This window comes from Budorcas taxicolor, chromosome 25 (assembly GCF_023091745.1).
Source record: "Budorcas taxicolor isolate Tak-1 chromosome 25, Takin1.1, whole genome shotgun sequence".
Taxonomy (NCBI): domain Eukaryota; kingdom Metazoa; phylum Chordata; class Mammalia; order Artiodactyla; family Bovidae; genus Budorcas; species Budorcas taxicolor.
This window is the reverse complement of record NC_068934.1, coordinates 42336348-42349970: the sequence shown is the minus strand read 5'-3', so window position 1 is coordinate 42349970 and position 13623 is coordinate 42336348. Positions and strand designations below refer to the sequence as shown.

Sequence of the window (13623 nt, the reverse complement as noted above, 5' to 3'; positions counted from 1 at the left end):
CTAGTATTGGGTCGACACCATTTCAAATCATATAGGCAGGTTGCAATATTTTGGAATTTTAAAATATCATAACTGTCCCTTCTACTAACACATGCTTTTAGCATAGGGATTCTGTATAAAACCTACACTCAGGGAATCTAAAGTTGTACTTGCTAATTTAGGCTCACACAGTTTACAACAGAACTTATTTGAAAACAATGTCTGTGGAATAAATCCATCACAGTGGCTGATGGGTTGCATATGAGACCCTCCTTGCTGACTTTGGGTTTGTTGGCTTTGGGCAACAGGTTTCCTTCTAAAACAATATAGAAGACAGTCATGACAGAAGCAGAGAGGAAAATTTTGAGAGGAATTTGATAAGATGGAGAAGAAAGAAACACAGAAGCAAATATTTTAAAAGAGGGATTTAAAGAGGCAGGCCCCCAAGTCCCAGGCAGAAGGACAGCCACCTTGATCCCTGCAGCTTCAGCATGCCAGCTCCCAGAGCCACTATAGTACTATGTCAGGATGAACACAACAGAGCAGGGATGAAAATTTGGGCTGCTACTGGGCAGAACTGTGAATGCTTGCATGGGAGGTACATAAGTTCACTGTGATCACATGGGCCCCACTTGCTATAGGACTCACTTCCTTTGGCACAAAGCTTGCACTTAAGGGCAATGGAGCGTTATGGAATCTGACCCTTAGGGCTTCTATGCCAACAACTGGGGATCAGATCCCACCCTTGACAGGGCTATGACTGTCACGGAGCAAAGAGGAGGATCTACCCAACATTCAGTGCAGGCTGTGAACCTTGCAACAACAATTACACCTCCTATCAAGGGCAAAATGACCAGCACACTCTGAGGAAAGATGTGGTAGGCATCCATACACATAACAGCCCTTGCACCAATAATATTAGAGGGCTGCTCCCAATGCAGCGCTCACTTGGCGGAGCTGCATGGAGACTACACTACTGGACCTTCCTCACAGCTGGAATTGGCACATCCCACCCAGCTGGTACCTGCTCATTTCCCCACAAGTGAAGGTCTTTCTCCAACAAATCTAGTCTATAAAGTTTGGAAGAGGTAATTGTTCTGTGAAATGTGCATACATCAATGCAACACTATAAGAAACATAAAAGATCAAGGAAACAGGACACCAGCAAAGAAACAGAATAGTTTGACAGCAGCTGACCTCTAATAAGTGGATGTCTTTGAACTGCTTCATGAAGAATTCAAGGAAACTGTCTTAAGGAAACTCAATGAGCTACAAGAGAATGCAGGTTGGCAATTCAATGACATTAAGAAAATAATACATGAACAAAATGAGAAGTTGAACAGAGAGCTAGAAATGATAAATATGAACCAAATTCTAAAGCTGAAGAATACAGTAAGTGAAACAATATACAGAGCACCAACAAAAGATGTATAAATTGGAAGAAATATCTATGAACTCAAGGACAAGTCATTTGAAATTTTCCAATCAGAGAAGAACAAAGAAAAAATATTAGAGTACAGAATGCCTGTTGGATTATGAACACCAACAAATAAAATGCTGTTCTCATTATGGATGTCCCAAAAGAAGAAGAGAAAGAGAAAGACAAATTAAGAGAAGGGCAAAATAAAATACTGAGCAAATATTAACAATCTGAAGGCTGAAATAGACAGCAGTGCAGGGGACTTCAATACCACTTTCAACAGTGGAAAATGGAAATGGAAAATCAATAGAAAATAATGAACTATATATATTTTTTCTCCCAGTCTATCCCTCCCTCCCACCCTTCCCCACTGGAAACCATAAGTTCATTCTGTAAGTCAGTGTTTTGTGAATAACTTCATTTGTATCATTTTTTTTTAAGATTCTGCATATTCAGTTCAGTTCAGTTCAATTCAGTTCACTCAGCTCAGTCGTGTCTGACTCTTTGCAACCCCATGAATTGCAGCACGCCAGGCCTCCCTGTCCATCACCAACTCCCAGAGATCACCCAAACTCTTGTGCATCGAATTGGTGATGCCATCCAGCCATCTCATCCTCTGTCATCCCCTCTCCTCCTGTCCCCAACCCCTCCCAGCATCAGGGTCTTTTCCAATGAGTCAACTCTTCGCATGAGGTGGCCAAAGTATTGGAGGTTCACCCTCAGCATCAGTCCTTCCAGTGAACACCCAGGACTGATCTTCTTTAGGATGGACTGGTTGGATCTCCTTGCAGTCCAAGGGACTCTCAAGAGTCTTCTCCAACATCACAGTTCAAAAGCATCAATTCTTCGGTGCTCAGCTTTCTTCACAGTCCAACTCTCACACCCATACATGACCACTGGAAAAATCATAGCCTTGACTAGACGGACCTTTGTTGGCAAAGTAATATCTCTGTTTTTGAATATGCTATCTAGGTTGGTCATAACTTTCCTTCCAAGGAGTAAGCGTCTTTTAATTTCATGGCAGCAATCACCATCTGCATATTAGCAATATCATATATTTGTCTTTCTCTGTATGACTAACTTCACTTAATATGATAATCTCCAGGTCCATCAACATTGCTACAAATGGTATTATCATTCTTTTTAGTTGCTGAGTAGTATTCCTTTGTATATATGAACCACATCTTTATCCATTCAACAGTTGATGGATATTTAAATAGTTTCCATGTCTTGGCTATTGTAAATAGTGCTCTATGAACACAGGGGAGCATGTATCCTTTTGAACAGTGTTTTTCTCCTGATGTATGCCCAGGAGTGAGATTGTTAGATCCTATAATAGCTATATTTTTAGTTTTTAAAGAAACCTCCTCACTATTCTCCATAGAGGCTATACCAGTTTACATTCCCACCAACAGTATAGGAGGGTTTTCTTTTCTCTGCAACTTCTCCAGCATTTATTGTCTGTAGATTTTTTTGTTGATGGCCGTTTTGACTACAATCTACCTGCAATGTAGGAGACCTGGGTTGGGAAGGGCCTCTGGAGAAGGGAATGGCAACCCACTCCAGTATGCTTGCCTGGAGAATCCTACGGACTGAGGAGCCTGGCAGGTTACAATCCGTGGGGTAGCAAAGAGTCAGACACGACTGATTGACTAAGACTACACATTCTGACCAGTGTGAGGCAATATCTTATTGTAGTTTTGACTTGCATTTCTCTAATAATTAGTGATGTTGAGTATCTTTTCATGTGCCTCCTGACTCTCTATATGTCTTTTTGGAAAAATGCCTATTTAGGTCTTCTGCCCATTGTTTGGTTGTTTGCTCTTTTGATTTTTTTTTTTTAATTAAAAAAAAATTTTTTTTTTTACTTTACAATACTGTATTGGTTTTCCCATACATCAACATGAATCCACCACGGGTGTACATAAGTTCCCACTCCTGAACCCCCTCCCACCTCCCTCCCCATACCATCCCTCTGGGTTATCCCAGTGCACCAGCCCCAAGCATCCTGTATCCTGCATCAAACCTAGACTGGGGATTTGTTTCTTATATGATATTATACATGTTTCAATGCCATTCTTCCAAATCATCCCACCCTCTCCCTCTCCCACAGAGTCAAAAAGTCTGTTCTGTACATCTGTGTCTCTTTTGCTGTCTCGCATACAGGGTTATCATTACCATCTTTCTAAATTTCTTATTATATTGAGACACATGAGCTGTTTGTAAATTTTGGAGACTAATCTCTTGTCGGTTGCATCTATTGCAAATATTTTCTCCCATCGCAAAGGCTGCCTTTTTATGTTGTCTATGGTTTCCTTTGCCGTGCAAGAGCTTTTAAGTTTGACTAGGTCTCATTTGTTTATTTTTGCTTTTATTTCCATTACTCTAGGATATGGCTCAAAAAAGATATTGCTGTGATTTATGTCAAAGAGTGTTCTGCGTATGTTTTCCTCTAAGAGTTTTATAGTATTCAGTCTTACATTTAGGTCTTTAATCCATTTTGATTTTACATTTTGTGTATGGTGTTAAAAAATGTTCTAATGTCATCTTTTTAAAACATGGAGCTTTGCAGTTTTTCAAGCACCACTTATGTCTTTCCTCTATTGTATAGTCTTGCCTCCTTTGTTGTAGATTAATTGACCATAAGTGTGTGGGTTTATTTCTGGGCTTTCTATCCTGCTCCATATTGATTGATTTATCTATCTAGTGGTACCAGTACCATACTGTTTTGATGACCACAGCTGATTCCTCCAGCTCCATTTTTCTTTCTCAAGATTACTTTGGTTGTTTGGAGTCTTCTGTGTGTCCATACTCATTTTAAGATTTTTTTTTGTTCTGGTTCTGTGAAAAATGCCATTGGTAATTTGATAGGGGTTGCATTGAGTCTGTAGATTGCCTTAGCTAGTATAATCATTTTGACAATATTGATTCTTCCAATCCCAGAACATAGTATATATTTTCATCTCTTTGTATTGTCTTCAATTTCTTTCATAAAGGTCTTATAGTTTTCAGAGTGTAGGTCTTTGTCTCCTTCAGTTAAGTCACTCATTCGTGTCTGACTCTCTGTGAACCCATGAAACACAGCACGCCAGGCCTCCCTGTCCATCACCAATTCCTGAAGTCCACCCTAACCCATGTCCATTGTGTCAGTGATGTCATCCAACCATTTCATCCTTTGTTGTCCTGTTCTTCTCCTGCCTTCAATCTTTCCCAGCATCAGTCTTTTCAAATGAGTCAGCTCTTCGCATAAGGAGGCCAAAGTATTGGAGTTTCAGCTTCAACATCAGTCCTTCCAATGAACACCCAGGACTGATCTCCTTTAGGATGGACTGGTTCGATCTCCTTGCAGTCCAAGGGACTCTCAAGATCTTCTCCAACATCACAGTTCAAAAGCATCAATTATTCAGGTCCAACTCTCACATCTATACATGACCACTGGGAAAACCATAGCCTTGACTAGAAGGACCTTTGTTGGCAAAGTAATGTCTCTGCTTTTGAATATGCTGTTTAGGTTGGTCATAACTTCCCTTCCAAGGAGTAAGCGTCTTTTAATTTCACGGCTGCAATCACCGTCTGCAGTGATTTTGCAGCCCAACAAAATAAACGCAGCCACTGTTTCCCCATCTGTTTCCCATGAAGTGATGGGACTGGATGCCATGATCTTCGTTTCCTGAATGTTGAGCTTTAAGCCCACTTTTCCACTCTCCTCTTTCACTTTCATCAAGAGGCCCTTTAGTTCTTCTTCACTTTCTGCCATTAGGGTGGTGTCATCTGCATATCTGAGGTGACTGATATTTCTCCCAGCAATCTTGATTCCAGCTTGTGCTTCTTCCAACCCATCGTTTCTCATGATGTACTCTGCACATAAGTTAAATAAGCAGGGTGACAATATACAGCCTTGACGTACTCCTTTTCCTATGTCCAGTTCTAACTGTTGCTTCCTGACCTGCATACAGGTTTCTCAAGAGGCAGGTCAGGTGCTCTGGTATTCCCATCTCTTTCAGAATTTTCCACAGGTTATTGTGATCCACAGAGTCAAAGGCTTTGGCATAGTCAACAAAGCAGAAATAGATATTTTTCTGGAACTCTCTTGCTTTTTTGTTGATCCAGCAGATGTTGGCAATTTGGTCTCTGGTTCCTCTGCCTTTTCTAAATCCAACTAGAACATCTGGAAGTTTACGGATCATGTATTGCTGAAGCCTGGCTTGGAGAATTTTGAGCATTACTTTGCTAGCATGTGAGATGAGTGCAATTGTGCAGTAGTTTGAGCATTCTTTGGCATTGCCTTTCTTTGGGATTGGAATGAAAACTGATCTTTTCCAGTCCTGTGCCACTGCTGAGTTTTCCAAATTTGCTGCCATATTGAGTGCAGCACTTTCACAGCATCATCTTTCAGGATTTGAAATAGCTCAACTGGAATTCCATCACCTCCACTAACTTTGTTCATAATGATGCTTCCTAAGGCCCACCTGACTTCATATTCCAGGATGTCTGGCTCTAGGTGAGTGTGAGCGATCACACCTTTATGATTATCTGGGTGGTGAAGATCTTTTTTGTACAGTTCTTCTGTGTATTCTTGCCACTTTTCTCTCCTTAGGTAGGATTGTTTCTTTAATTTCTTTTTCTGTTCTTTTGTTGTTAGCATATAGAAGTGCAACAAATTTCTGTGTATGAATTTTGTATCCTACAACTTTACTGAATTCGTTGATGAGCTCTAGTAGTTTTCTAGTTCAGTTCAGTTCAGTCGCTCAGTCGTGTCTGACTCTTTGCGACCCCATGAATCGCAGCACGCCAGGCCTCCCTGTTCATCACCATCTCCCGGAGTTCACCCAGACTCAAGTCCATCGAGTCAGCGATGCCATCCAGCCATCTCATCCTCTGTCGTCCCCTTCTCCTCCTGCCCCCAATCCCTCCCAGCATCAGAGTCTTTTCTAGTGAGTCAACTCTTTGCATGAGGTGGCCAAAGTACTGGAGTTTCAGCTTTAGCATCATTCCTTCCAAAGAAATCCCAGGGTTGATCTTCAGAATGGACTGGTTGGATCTCTTGCAGTCCAAGGGACTCTCAAGAGTCTTCTCCAACACCACAGTTCAAAAGCAACAATTCTTCGGTGCTCAGCCTTCTTCATAGTTCAACTCTAGCACCTTTAAAATTTTCTATGTATAGAAATCATGTCATCTGCAAACAAACATCACCATCCAAAACCTATGGGTTGTGGAAAAAGCAATTATAGGAGGGAAGTTTATAGCAATGCTATCTTGCTTAAGCACGCAAGAAAAATCACAAATTAACCACATAACCTTACACCTAAAGCCACTAGAGAAAGAAGAACAACAACAACAACAAAAAATCCAAAGATAGTAAAAAGAAAGAATCATAAAGATTAGAGAAGAAGTAAATAAAATAGAATTGAAGAAAACAATAGCAAAGATAAAACTAAGAGTTGGTTCAAAAAGATAAGCAAAATTGATAAGCCTTTCACTGAACTCATCAGAAAAAAAAGAGAGAGGACTCAAATCAATAAAATTAGAAATGAAAAAGAAGTTACAGTGGACACCACAAAAATACAAAAGATTGTAAAAGACCACTACAAGCAACTACATGCCAATAAAATGGACAACCTGGAAGAAATGGATAAATTCTTAGACAGGAGTAGTCTCCTAAAAATAAATCAGGAAGAAATAGAAAATATGAAGTACACTTTAGATTAAAGGAACTTAATAGAATATATAGAACATCCTATGTAACAACCGCAGAATATACATACTTCTCAAGTGCACATAAAAGATAGATCATAAGTTAGGTCGTGAAATAAGCTTTAACAAATTTAAGAAGATTGCAGTCATATCTGAAAGGGTGAAGGACAGGGAAGCCTGGTGTGCTACAGTCTATGGGGTCTCAGAGTCGGACATGACTTAGCAACTAAACAACAACAAAATTATATCGAGTATCTTTTCCAACCTCTTTGGAAATTGGAAGTTATTTATTATAAAATTCGAAATTAATAACAAAAGGAAACTGAAAATTCACAAGCATGATGAAATTAAACAGCACTCTCCAGGACAATCAATGGATCAAAGAAGAAATCAAAAGAGAAACAAAAATATGATACCAAGGAAAATGCAAGTACAACATAAAAAAAGCCATGGAATGCAGCAAAAGCATTTTAAAACAATTTTTAACACAGTTTATAACAATAAATTCCTATGTTAAAAAAGAGAGAACTCAAATTAGCACCCCAACTTTACACCTCAAGGAACCAGGAAACTAAACTTAAAGCTAGCAGAGGAAGGAAGTAACAAAGATCAGAGCAGAGATAAATAAAATAGAGATTAGAAAATATAAAATATCAATGAAGCAGAGGGTTTTTTTTAAATCAACAAAATTGACAAACTATTAGCTAGACTGACCAAAAACTAGACTTCTTCATTGAGAAAACTCAAATGAATAAAATCAGAAATGAGAGGAAACATTAAAACTGATACCACAGAAATACAAAGGATCATAAGCATGTACTACAAATAATTATATGCTAACAAACTGGATGGCCTTTAAGGAATGGATAAATTTCAGAAACATACAACCTACTAAGAACCAATCATGAAGCAACAAAATATTAGCAAGCTTAATTTAATGGTACACTTAAAGAATCATACACCCTGATAAAGTGGGAGGAACCAAAGAGCCTCTTGATGAAAGTGAAAGAGGAGAGTGAAAAAACTGGCTTAAAATGGAACATTCAAAAAACTAAGATCATGCATCCAGTCCCATAATTTCATGACAAATAGATTGGGAAACAATGGAAACAGTGGCAGACTTTATTTTCTTGAGCTCCGAAATCACTGCATATGGTGATTATAGCCATGAAATTAAAAGGTGCTAGCTCCTTGGAAGAAAAGCTACAACAAACTTAGCATATTAAAAAGCAGAAACATTACTTTGCTGAAAATGTCCATCTAGTCAAAGCTACAGTTTTGCCAGTAGTCATGTATGGATGTGAGAGTTGGACCATAAAGAAAGCTGAGCGCCTAAGAATCGATGCTTTTGAACTGTGGTGTTGGAGAAGATCTTGAGAATCCCTTGGACAGTGAGATCAAACCTGTCAATCTTAAAGGAAATCAGTCCTGAATATTCATTGGAAGGACTGATGCTGAAGCTGAAGCTCCAATGCTTTGGCCACCTGATGTGAAGAACTGACTCATTGGAAAAGACCCTGGTGCTGGGAAAGATTGAAGGCAGGAGGAGAAGGGGATGCAGAAGATGAGATGGTTGGATGCCATCACTGACTCTATGGACATGAGTTTGGGTAATCTCTGGGAGTTGGTGATGGACAGGTAAGCCTGGTGTGCTGCAGTCCATGGGGTCACAAATAGTTGGACACAACTGAGTGACTGAACTGAACTGAACTGATAAAGTGGGAAGTGGGATTTATCCCTGGGATGCAAGAATAGTTCAACATACACAATCATTAATGTGATACATCACATTAACATAAAGAAGGATAAAAATAGTATGACCAATTCAATACATACAGGTAATGTAGCTCATATTGTATTCATATGTCAAAACATCATGTTGTACACTATAAATATATATCGTTGTATCTGTCAATTATAACTCAATAAGAATATTGATCTCTGCATTTTCTCATGACATTTTCACAGATGCCTGGGTTACAGGTTTGTTGAAAGTGAGTACTCTGATTCTGAACTGTTATCAAATTTACATTTATTATGATATATTCCAATTTCATAGGGGCTTCCCTCATAGCTCAGTTGTTAAAGAATTCGCCTGCAATGCAGGAGACCCCAGTTTGATTCCTGGGTCGGGAAGATCCGCTGGAGAAGGGATAGGCTACCCACTCCAGTATTCTTGGGCTCCCTTTGTGGCTCAGCTGGTAAAGAATCTGCCTGCAATGTGGGAGACCTGGGTTTGACCCCTGGGTTGGGAAGGTCCTCTGGAGAAGGGAAAGGCTACCCACTCCAGTATTCTGGCCTGGAGAGTTCCATGGACTGTATAGTCCATGGGGTTGCAAGAGTCGGACACGACTGAGCTTCACTAATTCCAGTTTCATAGTTTTTAGCTGAGCAACAGTTACCATTATGCAGATGGGTGATAAGACTCTCCTCAGTTCTCCAATGTGTCTGTGGGAGACATACTTCAGTGGTGGCAATGATTGTCTATTTCAGAAGAAGTACTGTCACAGGACTTAAAGATACTGAAACAGCAGTTATTGGATTAATTGTATGGTTGTCAAAGTTATCTTTAGAGAACTGTTTTTGCAAAAATCAAAATTATGGCATACTTTTTCAATAGACCACTAATGACACATTGCTGTGTACCCATATGTTTAGTTTAATAGGATATATACCCATCACACATGGGCAACTATGATGTGATGACCATTCTCTGAGCATCCATAACCATTCAGCTAACAGAGCTTAGGAACAAATCAATACAATACTCATGGCCAAGGATAAAAACACTTTTAGCCATATGATGTCTGCAAAGAAGTGGAATCCCATGTCATGGAACATCTTTTTGTTCCCATAGATAGCTGTTAATTTTCAAATTACATGTTATGGCATTCCCTCTCTAAATTCTGTCCAGAAACGCTTCCAGGTCTGATGGAGATGTTGCTTCTGTATCTTGTATGCAGAACTTAGTGTTGACAAAATGGCATTTATCACACTGGTTAATTCTCCATTTGTGTATCTATATCCCTGGGGCAATTACGTAAGTCCTACAATATTGTAATTGTAATACCGTTCAATTCAGTTCAGTTGCTCTGTTGTGTCCGACTCTTTGCAACCCTATGGACCACAGCACGCCAGGCCTCCCTGTACATCACCAACTCCCAGAGATTACCCAAACTCATGTCCATTGACTCAGTGATGCCATCCAACCATCTCATCCTCTGTCATCCCCTTCTTCTCCCGCCTTCAATCTTTCCCAGCATCAGGGTCTTTTCAAATGAGTCAGCTCTTCACATCAGGTGGCCAAAGTATTCCAGTCTCAGCTTCAGCATCAGTCCTTCCAATGAACACCCAGGACTGATCTCCTTTAGGATGGACTGGTTGGATCTCCTTGCAGTCCAAGGGACTCTCAAGATCTTCTCCAACACCACAGTTCAAAAGCATCAATTCTTTGGCGCTCAGCTTTCTTCACAGTCTAACTCTTACATCCGTACATGACCACTGGAAAAACCATAGCCTTGACTAGAAGGACCTTTGCTGGCAAAGTAATGTCTCTGCTTTTGAATATGTTATCTAGGTTGATCATAACTTCCCTTCCAAGGAATAAGCGTCTTTTAATTTCATGGCTGCAATCACCATCTGCAGTGATTTTGCAGCCCAACAAAATAAAGGCAGCCACTGTTTCCCCATCTATTTCCCATGAAGTGATGGGACTGGATGCCATGATCTTCGTTTTCTGAATGTTGAGCTTTAAGCCCACTTTTCCACTTTCCTCTTTCACTTTCATCAAGAGGCCCTTTAGTTCTTCTTCACTTTCTGCCATTAGGGTGGTGTCATCTGCATATCTGAGGTGACTGATATTTCTCCCAGCAATCTTGATTCCAGCTTGTGCTTCTTCCAGCCCAGCATTTCTCATGATGTACTCTGCATATAAGTTAAATAAGCAGGGTGACAATATACAGCTTGACATACTCGTTTTCCTATTTGGAATCAGTCTGTTGGCCCATGTCGAGTTTTAACTGTTGCTTCCTGACCTGCATACAGGTTTCTCAAGAGGCAGGTCAGGTGCTCTGGTATTCCCATCTCTTTCAGAATTTTCCACAGGTTATTGTGATCCACACAGTCAAAGGCTTTGGCATAGTCAAGAAAGCAGAAATAGATGTTTTTCTGGAACTCTCTTGCTTTTTTGATGATCCAGCAGATGTTGGCAATTTGGTCTCTGGTTTCTCTGCCTCTTCTAAATCCAGCTTGAACATCTGGAAGTTCACATTTCACATATTGCTGAAGTCTGGCTTCAGCAGGAGGATTTTGAGCATTATTTTGCTAGCGTGTGAGATGAGTGCAATTGTGCGGTAGTTTGAACATTCTTTGGCATTGCCTTTCTTTGGGATTGGAATGAAAACTGACCTTTTCCAGTCCTGTGGCCACTGCTGAGTTTTCCAAATTTGCTGCCATATTGAGTGCAGCACTTTCACAGCATCATCTTTCAGGATTTGAAATAGCTCAACTGGAATGCCATCACCTCCACTAGTTTTGTTCATAGTGATACTTCCTAAGGCCCACTTGACTTCACATTCCAGGATGTCTTGTTCTAGGTGAGTGATCACACCATCGTGACTATCTGGGTCATGAAGATCTTTTTTGTATAGTTCTTCTGTGTATTTTTGCCACTTCTTAATATCTTCTGCTTCTGTTAGGTCCATACCATTTCTGTTCTTTATTGAGCCTATCTTTGCATGAAATATTCCCTTGGTATCTCTAATTTTCTTGAAGAGATCTCTAATCTTTCCTATTCTGTTGTTTTCCTCTATTTCTTTGCATTGATCACTGAGGCTTTCTTATCTCTCCTTGCTATTTTTTGGAACTCTGCATTCAAATGGGTATATCTTTCCTTTTCTTCTTTGCTTTTCACTTCTCTTCTTTTCACAGCTATCTGTAAGGCCTTCTCAGACAGCCATTTCACTTTTTGCTTTTCTTTTTCTTGGGGATGGTCTTGATCCCTGTCTCCTGTAGAAGGTCACAAACCTCCATCCATTGTTCATCAGGCACTCTGTCCATTAGATCTAGTCCCTTAAATCTATTTCTCACTTCCACTGTATAATCATAAGAGATTTGACTTAGGTCACAGCTAAATGTCTAGCGGTTTTCTCTGCTTTCTTCAATTTGGCAGTAAGTAGTTCATGATCTGAGCCACAGTCAGCTCCCAGTCTTGTTCTTGCTGACTGTATAGAGCTTCTCTATCTTTGGCTGCAAAGAATATAATCAATCTGATTTTGGTGTTAGCCATCTGGTGATGTCATGTGTAGAGTCTTCTCTTGTGTTGTTGGAAGAGGGTTTTTGCTATGACTAGTGCATTCTCTTGGCAGAACTCTATTAGCCTTTGCCCTGCTTCATTCTGTACTCGAAGGCCAAATTTGCCTGTTACTCCAGGTGTTTCTTGACTTCCTACTTTTGCATTCCCATCCCCTGTAATGAAAAGGACATCTTTTGGGGGTGTTAGTTCTAAAAGGTCTTGTAGGTTCTCATAGAACCGTTCAACTTCAGCATCTTCAGCATTACTGGCCAGGGCATAGACTTAGATTACTGTGATATTGAATGGTTTGCCTTGGAAAAAAACAGAGATCATTCTGTTGTTTTTGAGACTACATTCAAGTACTGCATTTTAGACTCTTTTGTTGACTATGATGGCTACTCCATTTCTTCCAAGGAATTCCTGCCCACCGTAGCAGATATAATGGTCATGTGAGTTAAATTTACCCATTCCATTCCATTTTAGTTCGCTGATTCCTAAAATGTCAATGTTCACTCTTGCCATCTCCTGTTTAACCACTTCCAATGTGCCTTGATTCATGGACCTAACATTCCAGGTTCCTATGCAATATTGCTGTTTACAGCATTGGACCTTGCTTCTATTATCAGTCACATCCACAACTGGGTGTTGTTTTTGCTTTGGCCCCATCTCTTCATTCTTTCTCGAGTTAGTTCTCCACTGATCTCCAGTAGCATATTGGGCACCTACTGACCTGGGGAATTCATCTTTCAGTGTCCTACATTTTTGCCTTTTCATACTATTCATGGGGTTCTCAAGGCAAGAATACTGAAGTATTTGTAATACTGAAGTAATTGTAATAAGTATTCTTTTTTTGTTGTAATTTTCTGAATATTTAACTATATGGACACAATGATTATTCAAAGTTAAATAAAAGGGGGCTGTCCTAAGATGGCAGAGGAATAGGACGGGGAGACCACTTTCTCCCCCACAAATCCATCAAAAGAACATTTCAACGCTGAGTAAACTCTACAAAACAACTTCTGAATGCTGGCAGAGGACATCAGGCACCCAGAAAAGCAGATCATTATCTTCAAAAACAGGTAGGAAAAATATAAAAGATGATAAAAGAGACAAAGGAGGTAGAGAGGGAGCTCCTTCCCAGGAAGGGAGTCTTAAAAAGAGAGAAGTTTCCAAACACCAGGAAACACTCTCACTGCTGAGTCTGTGGTGAGCCTTGGAAACACAGAGGGCAATATAA

The 13623-nt window shown here is 40.0% G+C and overlaps 1 protein-coding gene across 1 annotated transcript in view; it reads right to left on the bottom strand.

Annotated features, from left to right (window-relative positions):
* LOC128068846 (organic anion transporter 7-like) overlaps window positions 1–13623 on the bottom strand; it is a 44422-nt gene that overhangs the window by 21161 nt on the left and 9638 nt on the right. The gene's annotated exons all lie outside the window — the stretch shown is intronic.